Source organism: Lynx rufus, unplaced genomic scaffold (genome assembly GCF_022079265.1).
Source record: "Lynx rufus isolate CCGP_SWC_20201006 ecotype Redwood Valley unplaced genomic scaffold, mLynRuf1.p SCAF_6, whole genome shotgun sequence".
Classification (NCBI taxonomy): Eukaryota; Metazoa; Chordata; class Mammalia; order Carnivora; family Felidae; genus Lynx; species Lynx rufus.
This window is the reverse complement of record NW_025814878.1, coordinates 11330553-11355912: the sequence shown is the minus strand read 5'-3', so window position 1 is coordinate 11355912 and position 25360 is coordinate 11330553. Positions and strand designations below refer to the sequence as shown.

The following is a 25360-nucleotide window of genomic DNA, read 5'->3' as shown; positions in this document are numbered from 1 at the left end:
ATTGAATTTTATCAAGTGCTTTTTCTACATCAATTAATAGGTCATGGTTTTTCTTCATTAAACTGTTAACTGATGGTAACTTTCCTTTTTAAAGATTTACTGTGGCTGCTGTGTGGAATAAGCTATGGGAGCGGGACCAAGATATAAGCAGGGAAACCATATTGGAAACTTTTGCAGTAATCCGAATGAAAGAGGGTAGTAACTTGGACTAGGAAGGGTGAGAAGAGGTCAGATTTTGGATATGTTTCAAACCTTGTGTGGGCAGGAATTGCTGATGAATTGGATCTGAGGCATAAAAGAGAAGTCAGGGGTGACTCCTAAGATTTTTGGCCCAAGCAATTGGAAGTATGGAGTTGCTGTTTACTGAGTGGGAGAAGACAGTGATGTCTAGCCAGTTTGCGCTGGGCAATCAAGAGTTTGTTTTGTACATGTTAACTTTGAAAGGCCTATTAGACTTGTAACTGGAGATAACAAGTAGGTGATTGGGTATACAAAATAGAATTCTAGCAAGAGATTCAGACTAGAAATTTGAGAATTATCAATGGAGTTGACATATGAGAAATTATAGTGATATTTATTAAAAACTATACCTGTCACCTTTTTACTGAACTGTTATCTAAGTTTATCTATCTATTAGCAAAATGCCGTATTCTCTTACCATGTGAAGAACTTTGTTTAAATTTGGATTGGTTCTGTTTATCACCAGACTGCTGTGTATCTGACATTATGTGACATGCACCAGAAATTATGTGATGGGGGGGATATATATTCCCTATAATACTGTATTTAGCCATGCTTTTTGATAGGCAGATGACTGTAATAGTAGTGTGTCTTACTTATTTTCAGAGGTTTGTCCTAAACCTTTATAAAAGGAAGTATTTCTGTGTGTATTGTGAACAGGGTTTGACACTATTTAAATGCCTGATAGGCTTTCTCTGTGGCAGGATTTCTTTTGTAGGTAAAACAGGTCAGCCAGGGAGACAAATCAAAAACAAAAATTAAAAACAGGAGTGCAAAATAGCTAGCAAGGAAAAGACTTCGATTTCTGACTTAGGCCCAAAATTAAATCGGTAAAGGGAGAGGGTGAGCCTCAATTTACAGAATTGGTGAAAGACAGATCTTCTGAGTTCCATTCAGATATGTTTACTTCATATAAAAGTGTTTCAGAAAATATTTTTTAAATGCCACAATCTTTTTTGTTATAACTGATTAACTCTAATAATATTTTCTTTTTTTATACTTAAAAATGTTTTTTAAATATTTATTTACTTTAGAGGGAGAGAGAGACAGAGTGCGAGCAGGGGAGGGGCAGAGAGAGAGAGGGGGAGACACAAAATCTGAAGCAGGCTCGAGGCTCCAAGGTGTCAGCACAGAGCCCGATGGCGGAGCTCAAACTCACGAACAGCAAGATCATGACCTGAGCCAAAGTTGGTCGCTCAACCTACTGAGCCACCCAGGCGCCCCTCTAATATAATATTTTCTTACTGATAAAGAAATTTATGTGTCTCTAGCACTTTTAGTTCCTCTGTTGTACGATTTACCAAATTGTGTTACAATATTCTGTTTACTTTTCAGTTTCTCCCACTAAATGTCAGGTTTTACAGCATTAGTACAATGCCTTGGCACTTAAGCTCTCTGTAAGTATTTGTGAATGAATGCATGAACACCTACTACTAAAGTTTAAAGCTAATAATCTTGCTTTTGAAAGCAAATGAGGTTTTGAGATTCCAGAGTATGGGTTATGGTCATATGTCTCTTCCGAGTACTACATTTTCAGTTGATGCTTTCAATGAACATTATACTCCGACAGAATGCGCATAGCAACATTACTAACCCAAAGTCAGTGAGACACACACTTTGCCTTTTGTTATCTGTTCTTTTTGTCCTAGTGGTAATGGATTTATGCAAAATCATCTCAACTTTGGCCCAGACTTGTATTGAATGGCATACGCTTTACAGATAAGAAGCTGAGCTTAGAGTTTAGCCCACAGTTAGTTACATGCCTCATAGGATTTTCATGTGCACGCTTATTACCTAGTCCTTCTCCCCATTTCCAAGTAGATGGTACAATTATAGGCCACATTTCTCTTCAGTAATAATTATACTTTTAAAAGCATTTTCATATACTCTTGTTCCTTTGAGCTTTACAAGACAAATATACCCTGAGCCTTTACTGTTCCAATGCAGATTTAAGCGCCCTGAGAACAGTTATTTTTGCAACCATGGTACTTTATCTCTAAATCCATAGTGTGTTTGTACATGTATGTGTATATATATATGTACGTATGTATGTATCTACATGTACATATGTCCCATTAGTCCATAACAAATTAATAAAGTTTATAGGAAGAATCTTTCTCTGAAATTGTTGATGTGATAAATGCTTAATAAGTGTTAGAGGTTTATAGAAAACTTTTTCAATTATAACATAGCTATAAAATTATTACCAAAATAATAAACTTAAAACTTTATAATAATTATCATTATGCTTCTCTTCATTTGACTTTCTTGACCCCACTCTTTTCTGAATTGTATCTAACTTTGACTCTTTTGTTGTAAATTCTTGGTCTTTAAGTCTCCTCTTTTCTTGCTTAGCACCTTTTCTGTAATTCCCTGGGTCATTGTCACTACCTTCTCCTAAAACTCAGTACTGTGTAATTCTAGAAAACCTATTGCCTGTTTTGGAGAGGCAATTACTGGGTGGGAGACAGATAAGTTTTAGACAGAGAACTTGGGTTCCTAGCATAGCATCGTCAGGCTATTTAGTTTTACTTGTTCCAGTTTCCCTGCCCCGCCACTCCCCAGTCTTCCCCCTCATTCACTCTGAATTCCAGTGCTGTTGGTCTAAGAACTTCCCTTTAGGAAAAGTCATTTCTATTTGGTTATAATCAACAGTAGAAATTGTGTTGTATGGAAACCATCTTTGTTTCCTACCCACATTCCCATTATCCTCTTCTTCTTCCAATGAGAAAGATTACTTAGAATAATATTTACCACCATCGCTCCTACCACCTCACCCCACCCCATCTCTGGGATATTGATACATAAGTTTTTATATTTCTTGAAATAAATGAGGCAACTTGGTAGAGCTCTTTGAAGAAAAAACAAAACTTTATGTAAGGTGTTTGTGATTAAAGCATTAATGAGTAGTGTAACACTTCATTCATCTAGTTTCATTGGTTATAAATATGCTACATAAGATAATTGAAATTTATCCCAAAATGTTTTTTTTATAGATTTTGTGTATAGAGATTTTTACAATATATATACACTATGTAGGTTTTACTTGTGTGTGTGTGTGTGTATGTATACATGTATTTAGTAGCTACAAGTATGTTTCTTTATAATGTTTTTATATGATGTACTCCCTTCTGAAATAGGGAACATTCCCCTTGCTCCACACTTAACCTGTTCTGGAAGATAGAAATGGCTTCTTGTTCCCAGAGCTTCGGAATGAAGAGTCAGAAACCCTAGGTTCTAGTCCAAGCTCTAACAGTAAATTCCTGTGTGAGATATTTTGTTTTTTTACCATTGAATCCATGGGATCTGGAATAGTGTCCGGCATGCAGTAGGTGCTTATTAGCAAATATTCGTGGAATAAATCATTGTTTTATGTCTACATTAGCACTGCTTTCCTGATTTATTACTTGGGATTCAGTACTACCTAATAAATAAGTTTCTAAGTTTTTAATATAGTAGGAGTATCTAGGTTCTGACTGAGGCGAACTATTTAATTTATATTGTCTTTTAGTTGCTTCGTGGAATTTTTCGCCTTCATGATGTATCTTCTTATATACTTAAAGTTGTCAAATGATTTTCTAATACTTCATTTAATGAGAAGTTTCCTTACCGATTACATTCTGTTTGTCTATATTATATGTAAGCAGTGTCTTATTTACAAGGATATAGCCCATGTCCCCAGGGATCTTATGACCTAGATGAAGAGACACACAAATGAAACTAGAAGACTGATTAAATGTTAGATCATGAAGCACTGACCTACAGGTACAGTGGGAGTTCTAAGAATAGAGAGATCCATGTGGGTTGAAGCAGTAGCAAAAGAATTCAAGGAGGAGATGAAACGAATTGGTTTTGGAGAGTAAGTCAGAGTTTGATAAGCATCGAGATGGAGAAATGACATTCTAAGCCAAGGCAGTAGCGTAATCGGGAAGGAAAACTGGGTTAAACATGTTCAGACAAGCCCAGCTGGATTCCTACGGGTGTGAGGACGAGTGGGAAATAAAGGTAGGTGGATTTAGTAGAGTTTTACTCTAGGTTCCGTGAAACCGAAGAGGTCTGAGGATAGAATTTAGAGGGATCCCTGCACTTAGATGAGAAAAAAACTCCACATCTTTATGTTTTCACTAACAGAAACCTGTACCTGCAATTTAGCATTTTCTTCTGACAGTCCCGTATTTACAGTGGTTCAACTTAATGATTTTTCAACTTTCTGAAAAAGAGATACACATTGAATAGAAATCTCACTTCAGAGTTTGAATTTAGATCTTTTCCTTGGCTAGCGATTCCCAGTGCTGGACTCTCTATGCCGGGCAGTGTCAGGGAGCCGCTGCCCCAGGCAGCCACACAATCACGAGGGTGAGTGACCGGTACACTTACAACCATTCTGCACCCGCACGGCCATTCTGTTTGTCACTTTCAGTACAGTAGTCAATAGATTACATGAGATAGCCAACACTTTATTATATAGTAGTCTTTGTGTTAGATGATTTTGCCCTAATGAGGTGTAAGTATTCTGAGCACATTCATGGTAGTCTGGACTAACCTGTGATGGTTGGTGGGTTAGGTGTATTCAGTGCATTTTTGACTAACAAACAGTATTTTCAATTTACAGTGGGTTTGTTGGCACGTAACCCCATCATAACTCAAGGAAGATCTGTACTGTGATTCTAAGCAGTAAAGCAGTGCCTATGACTTTATTACTAATGGTAAAAGCACAGGGGTTTTCATATTACTTTACAGTTGTTGATATCTCTGAATATAATTTACGCAGGTTAATAAAAAATTATGGTTATTAGACTTCTAGATTTTATTTTGTTGAGTGTTAATAAAGAAGCATATATATCTATATATGTATCTATATCTATATATATATATCTATATGCATCACCAATACAGGTTTTAAAAAAATACTTGGTAACTTTCAATATAATTAGTTTTCTTTGTAATCACTTATGCATTTAAAACCATCCATATTTTATTTTTTTTTTTTAATTTTTTTTTTCAACGTTTATTTATTTTTGGGACAGAGAGAGACAGAGCATGAACGGGGGAGGGGCAGAGAGAGAGGGAGACACAGAATCGGAAACAGGCTCCAGGCTCTGAGCCATCAGCCCAGAGCCTGACGCGGGGCTCGAACTCCCGGACCGCGAGATCGTGACCTGGCTGAAGTCGGACGCTTAACCGACTGCGCCACCCAGGCGCCCCAAAACCATCCATATTTTAAAAAATAATTACACTTTAGTGAAATTGGCTTTCTTTGTAATCCTATGTATTGTATTTTATGCATTTCAAACTATTCTGAGAGGATATTTGTAGCTTTCTTCAGACTGCCAAAGGGGTCAATGGCACCAGATCTAGTGAAACCAAACAAGAGAAGGCCTTGAGAACCCTACCAAAGAGTTTTAGTTGAAGTGAATAGTAGAGGAGGAACCTAATGAATTTTTCTTTTGTTTTTAATTACAGAATAAATACAAGTTAACTTAGAAGAATTTTTAATTTTCATTAAGTTTTAAAAAGAGGGAGTTCTTTATTTTACAACTATAGATAAACATAAGTTTACAAGGCAGCCAAAACTTGTATAATCCCACACTCTTTATCCTTACCCTCTTACCGTGTATCTGTTCCAGTTTGTTAAGTTTTTGTGCAAAGGAATGAAATATTTAAAGTGGTTAGGTAGGAGCATTTCTTAATCTGCTGTACTACACTGGGTCAAGCGGGAAGACTTTGGTGTCAGGGAGGTAAGCTGTGGGTCTGGTCAGTTAGATGCTGGATGATTGGGATAGTATGGGTAGCGGTAGGGGCGGGCTAGAATTGGCATTGCCAGGAGGTATTAAGAAAGAACTTTAAAGGGGTTGGTGGTAATCATGGTGGCCGAATTGCATGCAGTGGTGTAGGGGAAAGTACCAGAAAGTTAAGAAGAGAGTGCCTAAATTAGGATTCCTGGAACAATACTCTACAGGTTCACAGTGCTTTATCTGTAACCCGAGGCCAGCTTTGTGTTTTAGAATTCGAAATTCTTTGACTTTTAGAAAGGAAACATGACATTTATATTGTATATTATGTAATGCCCCCAACAAGGTGTGAGGCATCACCCAGTTATTAAACCCTAATTATTTCTGCAGTGAAGCATGGAAATAGTCACAGTAGGCTAACTAAGCCTATAAATAGCCTTAAGTCAGTAAGTCAGTTCAAAGCAAATTTTTGCCACTACCAGATGAGGTTTTTTTTTTTTCTTAAGATTTATTTTTATGTAATCTCTACACCCAGTGTGGGGCTTGAACTTACAACCCCGACATCAAGAGTCACATGCTCTCCCGACTGAGCCAATCAGGCACCCTGTGCAGAGGAGTTTCGACATAAAGTTTCATGGAAAAAATCTTTTAAGTACTTTTAGATTTCAGAACTATGGAAGTAATTGTAAACTGTATTGATTATAACATCCAGTGAAGAGAGTCTTAGGAGTTGTGTTTTGAGGAATATTGATTATGAAATGGATGAAATTTGAAAGAGAGGTAAAGAAAGGCAAGAGAAGCGTTTAGGTGACTTCAATTTTCAGGCTAAAAAGAGAATTACTGCTTCTGATAAAAATGGGAAGCTAAGGAGGGAAGCGAGTTTGGGCAGGATTTTAAATTTAAGCTTACTTCCCTTTTGTTTTTCAAGTGTTCCATATTGGTAGAATGAGCTTGAAAGTTTACAAGTGGAATGTACAATTTCCTTTTAAAATAAGCTCTTAACACACTGTATACATTGTAAGCTAACTTGACAATAAATTATATTTTAAAAAATTAAAAATAAAATAAGCTCTTAATTTTCAGAACTCACAGTCTCTGATGTTGAGACATTAAAGTACTTCGGGTTTGAGAGTGGTTGAAAGGTGTTGTTCCTGGAGCGTTAAAATTGTGGCCCTGCTCACTGGGACAAAACCTGGAAAACAGACTGAAAAGGAGTAGAGTAAGGTACTTATACCATGACAGGATTCTTTGTGCAGCCGAACCATTAACGTGGCCATGTTTGTAATGATGTGAACAGGTACAGAAATGGCAGCTGCAGCTGCAGCGTGGTAGCTGACGCACCTTGAATGCTTACCGCAGGCCGGGCACTGTTCTAAATGCTTTACGGCAAGCAGTCTCGTGCCTCTCTGCCTTGTAGCCCAGGTCATGACTGCACCTGGGTGGGAAGCGTTAGCATAGCTAGCGGTATGATTTTGATTCCCAGTTCACCTTAAAAATCTGGAGTGAGGGGCGCCTGGGTGGCTCAGTTGGTTAAGTGTCCGACTCTGGGTTTCTGTTCAGGTCATCATCTCACGATGCGTGAGATCGAGACCCGCACTGGGCTCTGTGCTGACCGCGCAGAGCCTGCGCGGGATTCTCTCCCTCTTCCTCCCCCACTCACGCTCACGGGTGCGCGCTCTCTCTCTCTCTCTCTCTAAGTAAATAAATATTATAAAAAAAAAAACTGACCAACTTCAAATTCTGTACATTTAGACAAATTTTAAACATAAAAATCCAGAGTATGGATAATTCATGAATATGTAGAATTGAGTAGGTTTCAACTTTATTGCTATTCTGTGATTTTTTAAATCTACTTTGATAAATGAACTCCTATTAATATTGTCACATAAATAACATCTCTTAGAAATAGCAGGCAAGTCTTTAATAGAAATAGAAATAAGGACAGACAAGTCCTTAGCAAAAATGAAATAAGGTCCAATAATTACTCTTAAAATTTAATTACTTAGCTATATCTACTGTACATACATATATGCATTTACTTTACGTATAGTTTAAGAAGGCAAATTTTGTCTTAAACTTTTATTCAGATTCTCCCACTGACTTGTATAATACAAACTTGAGGTTTTTAATTAAGTAAGGACGTCAGACTAGAGTATATATAAGCGTCCTTTCAGTATCAGACTTTACGGCTGTGAATGTTTAGATTTTATCCAGTAGAAGAGAAGGACTGAACTACACCTTAAAGGAGATTCTCCTTCGATTATGCTGGAAACAGTACAGAAAAGGTGCCTGAGGAAGACATGCAAGGACGAGTGTCAAAACTCTGCACCACGTAGTTTTGACAAACCAGAAGCACAGAAATAATGATCCTAGAAAAATGAAGAATGTGTACACTATTGAGCAGAAAAATTTTTCAAGAAAAGAGTGATTAGTAATCGTTCAAATTAGTAATCAGTCGGTCAAGTTAATAGAATATAGAGGAAAGGGGGTCTCTGGGTGGCTCAGTGGGTTGAGTGACCCTTGATTTCGGCTCTGGTCATGATCCCAGTGTCATGGGATCAAGCCCCACGTCAGCCTCCATGCTGAATGTGGAGGCTGCTTAAGATTCTTTCTCTCCCTCTGCCCTTCCCCATTCTCTCCCTCTCTCTCTCTCTCCCTCCCTCCCTCCCTCTCTCAAATTAGAAAAAAACAAAAACATAGAGGCAGGAACCCTGTGCCTGGAGTTAGAAAGCCACGGATACATTTCTGGCCCTAAATCTGCCACTGATTGAGGTTTTGATTAGTAAATTACTTAATTTTCTAAACCTTGCAAAATGAGAATAATAACTATCTAGGCTTCCTCACTGGTTTTTCATGAGGATCAAATGATATGATGAATTAGAAAGTACTCAAGAAAACTTAAATATACTATGGAATTAAGTTATTGCGAAATGGTGGATGATGATCCTGAAAAGGGTATTGTATTTGATGATTTGAATAAAACTATTATCAAGGGAGGAAACTTGGAGGCAGATTAAAAGAAAGTTGAAGCCATAGTATAACTACTCTGTAGAGGAGTTTGGCAAAAGGCAGGAATGGTAAGACACAGGTGGCCTAGCATAGTGTGTTCATTCCTTACATTGCTAATGCAGATTTTGGTACGTATGTTTGTGTTTCTCACTTGTTTAAGAGGATGTAGGGGGCAGAAACTGTAGCTCATTCTCTTTCCTCAGTGCCTTGAATACAGTAGCATATTAATAGCTTTGTGAAGACATACTTGTTACAGGGCTTAACTGGTAAGGAAATACTTTGTGTATTTCCAGTATATTGTATATTGTATATGCCAGTATATTATATATACCAATTAAGGTAAGGAAATACATCCACGAGTTTATACATGGATGTATGTTTAAGATGGTTAAGACTCAAACATGTTCATAGGTTGAAGGAAGAACGCTAAGCCCCAGATAACCATTTCAGAGCGTAGAGAAAAAAAACGTAAGCTTCCCAGTCCTTTGTACAGAGCCAGCATAACATGATAATAAAATATGAACATAAAAGAATACACACCAATCTCCCAAAAGTTGGTGCAAAAAATGCTTAATAAAACTACCAAATGGAAACTACCATTACATTAACAGAATAAAGCGTAACCAAGTAGAATTCACTCTAGAAATGTAATGATAAATTCAGTCACGTTTAGTGGGTGAGAGGGGATTATGAATATCTTGAAGGATACCAAAAAGGGGGAAATCAACATTTATTTCTAATAATCCTTAGTGAAACCAGGATAAATGAATATATTTAAAATTTTACATACCTCAAACCACAAGACTGCATTTTGTTATTAGACATGAAATACTAGAATTTCTATTTTCGTGTTTAGTGAAATACTGAATTCCTTTTTTGAAGTCATGAATCAAGGAAGATCTGGCCAGTGTTACTATTCTATAACATTGTCTTTGGAATACAATGCAAAAATTAGACCAAAATACAAAATAATTGTTGAAAGGGAGGAGACAGATTTATTATTTGTAGATGATCTTGTATATCTGGAAAAGACAAAAAAAAGAATCAACCTACACATTACTATGAATCATGAGGTTTCATTATAATAGCTAGTAATAAAATACCAAACATGAAAACTGTTTAAAGTATTTTTCCAGGGGCGCCTGGGTGGCTCAGTCGGTTAAGCGTCCGACTTGGGCTCAGGTCATGATCTCACAGTGTGTGAGTTGGAGCCCCACATCAGGCTCTGTGCTGACGGCTCAGAGCCTGGAGCCTGCTTCAGATTCTGTGTCTCCCTCTTTCTCTGCTTCTCCCCTGCTCATGCTCTGTCTCTCTCCTTAAAAAACATAAACATTAAAAAATACATATTTTTCTTGGTGGACTTTAAACTGAAAGTCCATCTGTATGGGTTAATGAATGGGAATCCTCATTCTTTTTTTTTTTTCCTAAAGTTTATTTACTTGAGAGAGAGTGAGAGAGAGAGACAGTGTGCACATGAGTTGGGGAGGGGCAGAGAGAGGGAGAGAGTGAGAATCCCAAGCAGGCTCCACACTGTCAGTGAGAAGCCTGATGCTAGGCTCGAGGTCACAAACTGAGGTCATGGCCTAAGCCGAAATCCAGAGTCAGATGCTTAACCAACTGAGCCACCCAGGTACCCCAGGAATCCTCATTCTTAAATACTTTTTTTTAATTATTTTTTTTAATGTTTATTTTTGAGAGAGATAGAGCACAAGTGGGGGAGGGGCAGAGAGAGAGGGAGACACAGAATCTGAAGCAGGCTCCAGGCCCTGCGCTGTCAGCACAGAGCCCGACACAGGTCTCGAACTCACAAACTGAGATCATGACCTGAGCAGAAGTCCCACACTTAACCTACTGAGCCACCCAGGCACCCCTAAATACTTTCTTTGTTTTTTTTTGTTTATTTTCCTTCTAGGGAATACACAGACAATTTAATTTTATCATCTCTAAGTAAATTGAAGTGGGTTTTGAATAGATACTTTCCATGTTAACTTTTAAAAAATATTTTGAAATAAAGTTGTAGCAGTGAATAGAATAACTTTAAGGATTTTTTTTTTTAATTCTTTGTTACTTTTGATACTTGCTGTATTACTTGGTAATGCTAGGAAAGGTGTAATCTGATCTTTGAACCATATTTGGTAAATAGTAATTTTGTATGGAACCCGCTGTTCTATCAGTAAGAGGAAAATTATTGCCCAAATGTAAGGCTTTTCTTTGCCCTTAAAGCATTTCCTGACTTAAAAACCAAGTTATATCATGCGTTGATTCTTTTTGCTTTTTAAAGTACACTACTCCAGATCTGTAACTTTTTAACAAGAGATGTGTTGACAAACGTATTTTCTATTTTATTTGGAGGGAGAAGAATTACATTGTTTACCTTGCTTACCACTGATTCCCTTTATGTTCTAAATGTAAATTGTTATATTTGTATTCATTATCAGCTCTGAGAATTGAGCTCTCTGACACATTTCCTTTGTAGTTGTGAAATCAATGTGGATAAATCAGTTTTGTCTCTTAGGATGTGATGCAGTTGAGTTATTTAAACCTAAAGCTTGTTACACACTGTTGTTTTAGTATATGTGAAAATGAAAACTTAGGTAGACCTGTATGTTTAGAATAAAAAAATGTGTTTCACTCTGTAGTAATGCAGAAAAATTGATTATCTACTGTGTGCTAGGTTGTTAGCCACTTGTGTACTTTAGCTAATTCTCTTGACAGTCTAGTAAAGTGAGGTGTGGTATCCAACTTGATAGAAAAGAAACTTCTGCAGAGAGTTTTAGTCCAAGGCCATGCTGACACAAGATTTGAACCTAGATCTGTCTCTGCCAGAATTTTTTCACTGACAATATGCCATCGTGAAAGATGGAAAATTTACATTTTTCTTAAAAACTATTTTGATTCTCTTTTGCTTTGCTGTGTTGCTAGTCACTAGAAATGCAGGGAGTTAGTTCTTTGAATCCTTGTCCTTATTATTATTATTATTATTATTATTATTATTATTATTATTTTGTCTTGTTAGCAGTTCCCACAATCTGCCATCATTTGACAGTAGCAGAGAATTCAATTCATTTTGAGTGCTGTGGCATTTGTTTCTTAGAGAAGCTCCCTCGGGTGCCAGCTCACCAAGTGTAAAGGACATCCTTGCCAGGCTCTCATGCAACAGTCTAAAATATCCTACCATTTCTGTAACCTCTGTAGTTGTGTGTGTGTGTGTGTGTGTGTGTGTGTGTTAATATGGACCCAACAAATTTATACCAAAAAGATTGAACCTATTTTGGTAATGGAAAAAGAGAATTTCCAGTGTGGTTAAGAACCACATCTTATGAGCTGTTTTTTTGCCTCCCACTTTAAGAATTACCAAGTATTTTTAAAAATTGGAACTTGAAATTCAGTTCATTGCTTGGATGTATTTCTGAAGAAACCTCTGAGAATTGATTGTAGGAAATCAGGGGAGCAGTTAGAAGACAATTGGAAATAAGATAGTGAAAGAAGAGCAAAACGACCTGAAAATGAGGACTTTACAATTTTAATTTGACTAGTGAAAGTGGATTTGCTGTTTTTCTCTTTCGGCTATTGTCTGTGGTCCCACATTGGACAGTCTGCTGCTGAAAGCGATCACAGGTCTCACGAAGGCCACTGTTTCAGTAGCTGGAACTGGAAGTCGAGAGTCGAGTTGGGTAAAGAAAGACAGTGACTTAACTCATGTAAATGGCGTCTTCTGGGAACTTACAACTTAAGAGATCCTTTTTCCACCTCAGAATATCTTCTGTGAGACGCACTGGGGACTACATCATTGCCATTAGATCTCATAGTGTTACCTGGTCACGTTTCTCGTTCCGCCTGCCTCTAGTTTACTCTAGTTTCTCTTCTGCTTTCAAGGCTCCAGACCCAGTTCCTGGACCTGCCCTGGAAAAGAAGTATCCGGTAGAGATGAGCTCACTGCAGTTACTTAATTAAAAATTTGTAAGCTGCAAAAATGGCAAAGGGCCAACCAAGAACAGCTACAATTTGAATTTTTCTATTTCCAGGTATGCTAAAGTCCACGGCACCAGTCAAGCTTAGCCTGTGTAACTGCCTTACTGTGACATCTATAATAACCAAAACTTTACTTTCAAAATCTGTGGTCTTCTTGCTTTCAAGTATGGTAACATTCCTAACATCTAGGTAACATGCAGCTACTCTTGACTTTAACTTACTTTTGCCTGAATATTTCTGATTTAACTTGTTTGCTAGTAGTAGCAAACTAATGCAAAAACAACTTAGGAAAAACAAATTGGAAATACTATTGAGTTAGACCCTGTAAATGTGCAAAAACTAGTCTGGTCTTCAATGAAAAGTAAACATTATCGACAGCAAAACTGTCTTCCTTTAAGAGGTTCACACAGAGTCTGAGTAGTACGTGGAGTTTAATAAGTGAAACTAGTTCTCTCAACCATTCCACGCAATGCCTGCCTTCACATAGAGTCAGTGTTTTCTTCAGCAGTTGGAAGTAGAACCAAATAATGTATTATATATTACTTCTACAAAAAGTTTAATTTTAAATGTAAGTGTGTAACTAATACTTGCTGTAACAATACTTGATTATTCAAAATAAATCCAATAAGAAAGTCATAAGTAGATTAAATTGTCCTGGAATATAACAACAAAAACAAAAACACGTTTCCTGTTGCTTAAGATTTTAATGGAGTGAAAACTACTTATGAAGGATTCGAGGGCTGAGGTCAGTTAGCTTTTAGGGGCATTTATTGCTTTTACCAATTTGTATAGATTTAGAAACTGGATTAATCCATGAAAGGTGATTTTATTTACTGAATGGGCAGATAACCATACTTATCTTTTGTTTTTAAAGTTCAGTTCAGAAGAATTGATCAGAGAAATTTTATGTCCCAACTGTGATTCCAAAAGATGATTCTAATATCCTAGCTTCTGCTTCAGAAATATGAATATGTCAGCCAGTCTAGTCAGCATTGGGTCCCTGATTATGTCCCACATGATTTGTTTGGTATTGAAAGGATTGAATCTCACTGAGTGTTGTGTTAGGACCGGAAAGAGAGCTACTATCAGAGTTATTACAGGATCTTTACTGCCGATGGGTGAATTGGGGGAGAAATTGAAGAGAGAATTGCATTTGAATTTCAAGTCTTGTTTGTTATCACTGGGAGGCTGTTAGTAATGGTGAAATTTTTCTACATTACTGAATGCAAATTTTGTGTAAAACACTGTACTAGGCCCAAAGGGATGTGCAAATGAATAAACTTTGCTTTCAGTGAGCTCATAGACAAGTAATACCAAAGAAAGTACTATAATAGGAGTGCTAACAGTATACAGGAGAGTACCAGATAGAATCAACTTTGTGGGGAAGGTAACATTTCTACTAAGCCTTGAGGGATAGATAAAAGTCTTTGGAGAGAATGGCAAGAATCTAGAAATCTTAGAAATCTAAGTTATGGAAATGAAAGTATATAGGGGCACCTGAGTGGCTCAGTCGGGTAAGCTTCCGACTTCGGCTCAGGTCATGATCTCACAGTTGGTGAGTTCGAGCCCCACATCAGGCTTGCTGCCATCAGCACAAAGCCCTCTTCAGATCCTCTGTCCCCCTCTCTCTGCCTTTCCCCCACTTGCACTCTCTCAAAAATAAGTAAACATTTTAAATGTTATTTACTTCTTTAAGAAGTAAAAAAAAAATTTTTTTTTAAGTGTATAACATGTTCTAGAAATTGTGAGCAGTCCAGTGTGCCTAGAGAACAGTGGAGTACAGGATGTGATAGAAGATGGAGCTGTGTCATACTTTTGAATGTCAGGTGAAAGATTTTGGACTTAATTCAGTAGCAGGGAATGGGTATCCACTGAAGATTTCTTAGCCTTGGTGCACTTAAGTCCGTGAGTCTTTTGAAAAGCTAACTGTATTAGAGTCATTGGCTTGATGAAGTTAGATTTTAGCAGCAGTGGTACCTCATTAAGGACATTTATTGTTATATGTGCCAAACGTGTGAAGAGTTTTTCCTGCAGTTTCTCATTTAATCCTTACTACAGGAATGTGCGAAGTAACTGAAATGATACATGTCAGGCATTTAGCATAGGACCTGGCCCATAATAATGGTGAACCAATAATGCTGAACCGTAGCATTTATACTGTACACTTAGAGAAAAGTGTTCTTGTCCACCTTTATGTGTTATAGCTTTCTATAAAAGTATTGTGTTTATTGAGGGTCTCTTAGGCTTAAGATAGTAACATTAAACCTCTTTTTCTACAACCCCCTACCTCTTTTAAACAATTAAACCATCTCATTGGTGGATGAGTATTTCTTACTCCGTTTGAGAGTAACTCAGCATTAGTTCACGTTGAGTTAGCCTTTGGTTGAAAATCAAAGGGACCTGGCTTTTTTGTTTTAACAGGACTGAGCATAGAGCTAGTCGTGCACGTAAACATGTAGCCCGTATGTAACGTTTAAATCAAAATGTAACTGTAGATCTCATCTTGTCAAACATCTGGAAGTTTGGTAATTGTTGTAGCTGTTAACTCTAACAGTAACAGTCTCAGCATAGATAACATAGGCTTTAAGTTATCTTAAAGTACATATAGTTGGCTAAGTATAGGTATTTTCAAATTATTCTACTCTTACTCTCCTGCTCAGGTATCAGAATACAAATACTGATGGACCATCTTCCATCCATGTAACCTTTTACCTGGCCTCGCTCCGTCTCCAAAATAAGTGTATATTCTTTCAGAGTCTTTCCTGTAGATACATACAAAATATCTTTTTCAAATACATTTTTGTATCCCTTTTTTAAATACACAGATTCTGCCTTTTACTTTTTTCATTCATTAAAATCTTCTCTTTCCATTTAATTATCTAGATATCTTATTCCACCAGAACACACACACACACACACACACACACAAGCTACCTGGTATTCATTAGTGTTGCTATACAGTAATTTACTTATTCACTTCCCAATAGCAGTTGTTTTTAGTAATACACACTAAGGAGGTGACTTTCTGCTCCTCTTGAAACACATGTGTTTGTCTCTAGATGAGATGCTCTAATTTATATAAAGAGACCTCTGGTACTTTATTATCTGCAACAGACTTCATTCAGCCTGCCTCACAGCTGACTGCAGTCGCAGTGGGGGTTGACACCGCAGTTGTGCACGGCTGGCCTTGCAGACTAACTTGGTGGGAAGTGTGTGTATAGATGTCTCAGTGTCTCTCTCCATGATGCTCCTCAGTTAAAAGGAATATAACAGTTGTCCTCTGTGCCTCACATGTGGGGAGGATAAGGTGAGATAATAGACATGTGCTGATAAGAAGTCCCAATATAAATCTGAATTCTGCTCGATTATAATCTTCTCAAAAGCAGGGACTATATTTTACTTATCTTTGCATATTTAAAGCACATCGCCTGGCTTATAGTCGCAATGTTTATAGAGTGGATCCTAGAAATGAAGGTGAGCCAAAAAGTCGTTCAGGCCCGTAGAATTTTCTCAGATGTATTTTCTACATTATCTGGAATCTGTACATTTTTTCACTGAAACTTTCCCACCTTTTCAAACTTCACTCGTTTTTCTACTCTACTCAGCCGTAATTCTTCTAATTTATCATGTTCTTTCGTGGCCTTTCCCTCAACACAAACAGTTGTCAGGGATATCCTTCCTGCGAGACCTTTATTATTCCTCTGTAATTCCTAAGCTCAAGCACGACATTCTTTGTGACATTTTTCCTGCCTTTCTTCAGTTCCTAAGTTTTAGGCGCTTCTTCCCTTGACCTTCACTGCAGCTCACACACCGGTAAATGGCACAGAGTACTCGTTGCCGTGTGCTGGGGCATAGTGGTACATCTTGTGGCAGGGCCTGGAGCTTCGGAGATAAAGGACCTGAACGGAGAAAGTGAGAGGCATGTTTTCGCTGACTTGTGGGAGGCAGCATGCATGGCGCAGAGAGCAATGAAAATCTTCTGTGATGTGCCCCTCCTTACCCCACTTCTTCAGCCTCGGCTTTTGTCACGCTGTCTCCTTGTGAGTCTCACCCGCCGCAGGTCAGCATTAGCCAGCTCCTTACTGTTTCCTGAGCTTGCCACTGAACTTGCCACGCTGCTTCACCCCGTTAGGTCTTTCCCTAGGCAACTACCTATGCCTGAGCTTCTCTTTCCCTCTCGCCTGTCTACCAAGAGAACACATTTTATCTTCCAAGACCCAGCGTAGGTGTCTCCTTGTTTAATGAATCCTTTCCTTCAATCCTCCCCTTCTCCCAGAATTGGCTGGTCCCTCCTTCATTTCTGCTGTTTACTGCATATTATATCTGTATCCATTATTACATTTATTTGTTGAATGTTTGTTTTCCCCTACTAAAATGTAAATTAAAAAAATTTTTTAATGTTTATTTATTTTTGAGAGAGGGAGATTGACAGAGTACGAGCAGGGGAGGGGCAGAAAAGGGGGGACACAGGGTCTGAAGCAGGCTCCAGGCTCTGAGCTGTCAGCACAGAGCCTGATGCAGGGTTCAAACTCACGGGCCATGAGATCATGATCTGAGCCAAAGTCAGAGGCTTAACCGACTGAGCTACCCAGGCACCCCTAAAATGTAAATTTCTTGAACATAAGCAACTGTGCTTTTATTAATTTTAATACTTTCAACACCCACTATGGTGTAGAGTAAGTAGCAGGCACTCAACAAAGTTTGAGCTATATATATATATATATATATATATATATATATATACATATACATACATATATATATATATACACACACACACACACACATGAAAAACTACATATGAAAAATGTACATATGAAAAAATATAAAAATGATAAATTAGAAAATGGGTTATGTCATAAATAAAAATGTTAAGTAGAAGATCACTTTAATATATTTTTACAGTTCAGATGTCCTACGTAATTAGGAAAGCCTTTGCTGCAGATTTATGGATAGGTGTTTGTAGGATGTGATTTCTGTTTCTTTATTTGGTTATGTTATACAACTAAAAATATTAAATTGAATATTCTCTAAGGGTATCTAATTTAGAGATTTGTGAAATAGATTTGTATATAATAAATTTGCTGATAAAAGTTTCTGTATAGTTCTAAGATTGTTCTTGACCATCTAATAAAAAATCCATTCACCATAACTATAACAAGACAAATAGCCAACTATATACAACAGTTTCACACTGTTAGATTGAAACACTGGCACATACTAAACAACATTACAGCATGGTGTTGTATTTTAGAAACTTGATTCATTTAATATTGCCTTACCAATTTTAACTTTGCTCTTTTGAATTCTCTGTGATTTCCTTTTAAGGTTCTGAATAATCTAGTAATGAAATGTTTTATTTAAATGTTGGTCTTTACATATAGATTTGTATATATTTTCTCCATTAGCAGGCTTAGCAGTCTCTATTAACCACAGTTGTATTACCAATCAAGTGTATGTGTATAATTTTCAAATTGCCAATTTAACTTTTCGTTAGATAGTAAAACATTTTAGTGGTTATTACGAAAGCACTAATGGGGAGCCTGGGTGGCTCAGTCGGTTCAGCCCCCTGACTTCGGCTCAGGTCATGATCTCACAGTTCGTGGGTTCGAGCCCCACGTCAGGCTCTGTGCTGACAGCTCAGAGCCTGGAGCCTGCTTCAGATTATGTCTCCCTCTCTCTCTGCCCCTCCCCTGCTCATTCTCTCTCTCCTTCTCTCTCTCTACCCCCAAAATTAAATAAACATGAAAAAAATTAAAATTGAAAAGACTAAATAACTGTCCATTTACACTGTGTCTAACTCATGAACATAATCGACCTGTGCCCTGTGCTATAACACACACACATGCATACATCTACCAGGCAGCCAGAAGTCCACTTTGGGGAGAAGTCAGCTGAGGGCCATGACATTAGAAGGAAGATGGGCAAAATTATATGAGATGAACAAAAAGAAAGCATGGGGCCAAGCGAGTGATTAGAACTGCACAGGGATCAGTTGATAAAACTTCTCATAACTTTCTCCTAATCTCCATATAAAGATGCCATTTTAGATTAGTATTTTAACCAGATTATTATAATTTTCACATGCCACTGAGTTCGTTGGTTCGTTCTAAATGTTGATGGTTGATACAAGATGCAAACTGGTACTTCCAAGTGCTTTCATTTTCTTTTATCCTCTCTTTTTCCCTTTTACCCATAATAGGAGCTTCTTGTCATATCATTTATTTATATCATGTTTTCTTTCCAAGATATTTATGCACAGGATGGATTATCCAAAAATTACAGGGAAAAGGGAGCACTGAAAAATAACTTTGTCTCCATCTTAAAGCCCTAATGTATTGGAAAAAAATAGTGAGATATGAATTGGAAAATACACACAAGGTAGTTAGTTATATAATATGTTTTGATGAATTATAACCATTCTGTCTTAGATTTATTGCACTTTTCTTGATCCTTAGAAAATGGTAGCACTCACCACAAAACCACAGTACATAAATTGCCAAGTGTGGCTGACTTGCACATTCCTTTAGAAGAACTTAAAACTGGTAAGACTTTTATCCATAAGGAATGGCCAACATTCATGGACTTGAGGCAATGTAGTAAATGAAAAAGTCGGGAAGTTTTCTTGTTTAGAGAAGGAAGTATAGATCATTAGGTACTTCAGCCATTAGTGTTAACTTTTTCTTTTACAAAGTAAATTATTGCAGCATTATAAAGTTGAGAAATCCATTTTCTGCTACCAGTCCCTTGCTCCTTGCAAGCTTTTAAATAACATAAAAGCTGAACATGATAGCTAACTTCATGTAGCATTTAGATGACTGATTTGGTATGTTTACTGTTACTTTTGCAAATAACTAGCTATGTAAAGTGTTTCAGTATTACAGTTCTTTCATGCTAAAATTTATGCTAAAGAGGGATTATGATTCTTATTTTTAGTCTTAAACAGTGATAGTATTTGAATTTTAGATTTTGATTACATGGCTACAATTCTTACATTTTTTAACTCTTAGGAAAATAACTTGATATTATAGATTGGTGGAGGGTGGATGGGGTGGGGGGAGGGGGAAGGAGTTTGCTTTGCCTTAGTAAAGTTGTCATATCATGCTCCAAGAAATATAACTCCAATAATTTGCTGTTAAAAATTTTTTGAAAGTTTTTATGTGTAATTAATGACATTTGTAAATTCTTTTGAGGTTAATCAAATGTGAAGTGCATCCACTGTTACCTAACTGGCATTTGATGAGATACTTAGATAATGCATGAGTAAAGTAAAAGGTATTTAGAATAGTGTGTGTATGATTAGGCAGGGAATAGATTTCTTTATTTTTAAGGTTTAATTCTGAAATCTTATTGAAGCTAAAGGTTTCAAAATTTGCTTTAACTTTAATTTTAAAAATTGTAGCATCATCCAGCTACTCTTACTGTATATCAATGCTTCGTTCTATGATACTCTTTAAGAATAACTCACTGCACAGTCTGGTAATGTCAGCCAATCCACAGAAAAGACACAAATTATAATCAGTTATAAGAAACTATTAACATCATTTTGACAACCAAATAGATAAGTTAAAACATTCTGCCTTCCCAGTAGTCATCCTGGGGAAGTTACTGTTCACAGTTGTTAAGGTCAGAGGGGCTTTGCAGTTCAGACAGTTCTGTTAAAATTTAACATCTGTGTTTCTAAAAATCACCATGCTATGCAAATCATGAGAAAGAAAAGCCACAGGGTTTATGGAAAAAGTGGAGTTCCAGATACAACACTCAAAAACTTTATCAGAGAACATTTTAAAAAAGATAGGATCCTGGGGCGCCTGGGTGGCGCAGTCGGTTAAGCGTCCGACTTCAGCCAGGTCACGATCTCGCGGTCCGTGAGTTCGAGCCCCACGTCGGGCTCTGGGCTGATGGCTCGGAGCCTGGAGCCTGTTTCCGATTCTGTGTCTCCCTCTCTCTCTGCCCCTCCCCCGTTCATGCTCTGTCTCTCTCTGTCCCAAAAATAAATAAACGTTGAAAAAAAAAATTAAAAAAAAAAAAGATAGGATCCTTAAAAAATGATAGTATAGTTTTACCCATGTTAAATGACTAAGAAATATGTACTCCTATAGCGTACAAACAAATATGGTACTTTGAAAAAGATCTGCAGTTGGCTTACGGGAGTGAGCATAGATGCGGCAATTTGTTATCCTGAAGTGGTCAAAGAAGGGTTTTCTGAAATCAGAAGGAAAGTTGTAACACAAGATATGGCTAGCTGGGGCCGCATGCTGATAGGCCAGCTGAGGCGGCTGGCGGATGTTTGGGGTGTGTTACGTTTTGTGTATTCACATGCAGCTTGTTCCAGTTGGTAACTAACGCTGATTGTTCCCTATTACTTCAATTGCATTGGAACAAATTTGCAGTTTCAAAATAAGTACTCAGCAGCACTGACCTGAAGCTGAGGGTATACTAGTCTTCAAAATCCAAACATTTTCTGGCCCGCTGGCTCAGTCCGTAGAGCCTGCAACTCTTGATCTTGGGGTCATGAATTCAAGCCCCACATTGGGCATGGAGCCTACTTAATAAATGAAATTATTTAAAAAAATAAATCTAGGCATTTTCTGATATGTAGAGATTTATTGCAGCAAATATTTACTGAGCATCTACTACTTAGCACACACTTTCTAAGTATTTAGGACACAACAGTGAACAAGGTAGTCTTTCCACTTTGAGAATAACAGTACTTTTGTAAAGAATTTTGTTGTCAAGGGTCAATTTTAAGAGGTAAAATTACACAGGTGAAAGAGGAACTCTAGCAAGGAGTCTATTGGACAACAGGCTTTTCTCTAACCTCTGAAATTATATACTTTCGCAAAGTAATTTCATGGGGTCCTCTCCCACTCAAGATTACATTGTTTACAGAAAAAATTATCATATCTTAAGGTTATTAACCAGAACTAAATTTTAGGATGGTATATATGTTAAAATGGGAAGACCTCCTTACCTTCTTGTCCTATAAGCTAAAAGAGAATCCTAATGCAATTGAGAAGTAAATTTTAGTTTTATATATTTCATTCCATTTCTTTCTGATACTCAACATGAACTATAATTAAATTTGTTTCAGTAAAATTCAACCATGCAAGAATAGGGCAAAGATAAATGATAGTTTACATAATAATATTAAAACTTTAGTGTTCTTATATCTCAAGGCCTTTCTCATCTCCTGTAACTACCCCCCACCCCAAACTCCTTCTTCCTAATCCTACTGTCCCTCCTTTCCTCTAGCCAGACAGATGACTATCTCCAGAATCTGCCTCAGATTTGGTTGTTTTGCTTCATACTTTTTTAACCTTCTTTTTTAAAAATGTTAATTCCAGTTTAGTTAACATGCAGTTAACATTAGTCTCAGGTGTACAATATAGTGGCTCAGCAGTTCTGCACATTACTTAGGCCTCCTCACAATAAGCGTATTTCACTCGTCCCTCCGCCCACCTTCCCTCCGGCAACCATCAGTTTGGTCTCTATAATTAAGAGTCTGGTTTTTGGTTTCTTTCTTTTTTCTTTGCCCGTTTTGTTTTGTTTCTTAATTTAAACATATGAGTGAAATCATTTGGTGTTTGTCTTTCTCTAACTGACTTATTTCACTTAGTATTATCCCTCTAGACCATCCATGTTGTTGCAAATGGCAAGATTTCATTCTTTTTTTTTATATTCTTAAACTTCGAAAGTATCCATGATTCTATGGCCTCCCACTCTCTCCCTCAGCCCAGAGAGCCCTTTAAACACATACAGCACAGGGGCGCCTGGGTGGCGCAGTCGGTTAAGCGTCCGACTTCAGCCAGGTCACGATCTCGCGGTCCGGGAGTTCGAGCCCCGCGTCAGGCTCTGGGCTGATGGCTCAGAGCCTGGAGCATGTTTCCGATTCTGTGTCTCCCTCTCTCTCTGCCCCTCCCCCGTTCGTGCTCTGTCTCTCTCTGTCCCAAAAATAAATAAACGTTGAAAAAAAAAATTTTTTTTTAAAAATAAAATAAAAAAAAATAATAAACACATACAGCACAGTTAATACCACTTACGTAGCACTTGTGTACAGCTTAGACCCATATATCCTTACTCCCTCTGTGATACATCTATTTTGATGTTTTAAAGGTGCCCCAGACTCAGCGTGTTCAAAACCAAACCCGTAATCTACCCCTTTGTTTTCTTGGGCCCGTTCTATCATTTGTAGATGGGACCACCATCCAGTTGAGCAGATCAGAAACCAGTGTTGGCACTGACTTCTTCACGCCAATATTTAATCCATCAACAAGTTCTATTCATTTTTCCTTCCTAAATATCCTTTCAGTTTTTCCTTTTACTCGGCCTCCATTGCTGTTTCTGTAGTTACAAGCTATTAACCTTTGCCAGCTAGACTACAACAGTAGTTTTCAAACTGAGTTTCTCATATATTTTGCCCTTTTCTCCATTCTGTAGCTATTCTTCATACATACATGATTTTTTGATCATGCCCCCTTCCCTGCCTCTGAGCTTAAATCTTCAGTGACTTCCCATTACTCAGAAGGTAAAACTTCCAAATTTTAATGACCTGCAAGACACATCATGACTTGGAGCCTACCTTCTTCTTGCTCTCTGCTCTCTACAATTTTTCCTTATGCACAGTGCTCCTTTCTGATCCTTTTTTGAATGTGAAAGAGACGAAACCAATGTGATAGCAACAGGCTAGGCTGAGGTGGCAGCAGGAAGCAGACAGAAGGTAAAATAGTGCCCAAGTTCGAATAGCTACCTAAATTACAAACTTGTGTTGATGTGCCTCTAATCCAAGAATTTCCGTGACCTGGAGAGCAAGGGCATTGACTAGTACTTGTATCTGCACATTCTAGGCACTCCTTAAGTGTGTGGGTCATGGCTAATTAGACTAAATGATTGTCTGGTTTTCAATATTCTGTGTATCCAGTTGCCTCGTAAATGCCCATAGTAAGCTGCGTTATAGTTCATACAGAATCTAACATTGGTTTGTTTCAATAATGTGTTTAGTTGTAAAATTTATTTACTCACCGCCAAAGGCTACATTAAAAATAGTTATCTTGCTTTGTTCTTAAGGTTTACTTTTGCTGGATATAGAAAGTGGGTTGATGTTTTTTCTTGCAACACTTAAATTATGTCATTTGACTATTTTCTGGCGTGCACAGTTTCTGATGACAAGTCAGCATTATTAGAATTGTTCCCCTTTGTGTCATTTCTTTTGCTGCTTTCAACATTTTCTTTGTCTTTGATTTTTAGCAGTTTGACACTTATACCTGTGCGTGGTCTTCCTTGGCTTTTCCTGTTTAGGCTTTGAGCCTAATCTGTGTAGGCTTTGATATTCTTAAGAAAGATCTTTTTTGCTGCTGCTGCTGTTGTTGTTGTTGTTGTTGTTGTTGTTGTTGTTGTTGTTGTTTAAAACAAGCTCTGGCCAGTTTTATTAAAGACAACTTCTGCATACTTTTCACCAGTCTGTTCTAACAGGCTTCTAGTGATATCAGAATCACCTGGGTCAGGGCATCCTGTGCAGAATTTTCCACATGCTGTGCCCAATTCAGTAGTATTGCCACTGCAGAGATGGACACGAGTTTTGGCCAATGTGACATAGTACTCTTTCAGATTTCTTCAAGGCTGGGCAGTTGTTGGCCAATTGGCTAGTTTTGCCTTGCCTTGTCTGGTCATTTTTAGAGTCTGCTCCAACCCCAGCAAGGACTTCCCACTTTTCATGAGGAGTCGGAGCCTAGAGGTGATGGACTCCAGCCATCACCTTCTGGATGGTGTTGCAGCCACCATCTTCTGCCTGCTGTGTGGGATGACCCCTGACCAATAGCAGCCACACATGTCTGAGAAGGTGACCAAGGTCTTAACTAACTTGGGGAAATCTTTAGCCACTACTCTTCAAATAGTTTTTTCTACCCCATTCTCTCTCCTTTATCCTTCTGGATCTCCAGTTACAAGTACCTTAGACTTTTTGATATTTACCCTTAGGTTCTCTTCCTACCCTCACCTACCTGACCCCATCCCACCCTCAGTCATTTTTTTATCCTCCATCCCTTGGGTGTGAATAATTTCTATTGCTTTGTCTTCGAGTTTACCGACTATTCTGTCATTTCCAATATATGGGGAATCCACCCAGTGAATTTATCTCAGACATTTATTTTTCACTTTTTGAAGTTATGTTTGGTTCTCTTTTTTAAAAGAATATAGTTTCTGGCTTTTTGGTTTTTTGGGGTTTCAGGGGAGTGGTTTTTTGCTGAAATCCAAGCATGTGTGTCCTTACGTCTTTAAGCATAGTTAAAATAGCTGCTTTAAAATCCTTATGTGCTAATTCTAGCACCTGGGTCATCTTGGGCTTGGTCTCCCTTGGTTGCCCTTTCTCTTGAGTATGGGTCGGTTTTTCCTGTTTCTTATGAATGGCA

At 37.7% G+C, this 25360-nt stretch overlaps 1 protein-coding gene and 1 pseudogene across 1 annotated transcript in view; one reads left to right on the top strand and one right to left on the bottom strand.

Annotated features, from left to right (window-relative positions):
• The first annotated feature begins 12200 nt into the window (after positions 1 to 12200).
• TAB2 (TGF-beta activated kinase 1 (MAP3K7) binding protein 2) overlaps positions 12201 to 25360 on the top strand; it is a 65246-nt gene continuing 52086 nt past the window's right edge. Inside the window, exon 1 of the mRNA XM_047102559.1 lies at positions 12201 to 13006. The gene's annotated coding sequence lies outside the window, so the exon portion shown is untranslated. The remainder of the gene's footprint in view (positions 13007 to 25360) is intronic.
• Positions 24357 to 24836, bottom strand: LOC124528568 (60S ribosomal protein L30-like; annotated as a pseudogene).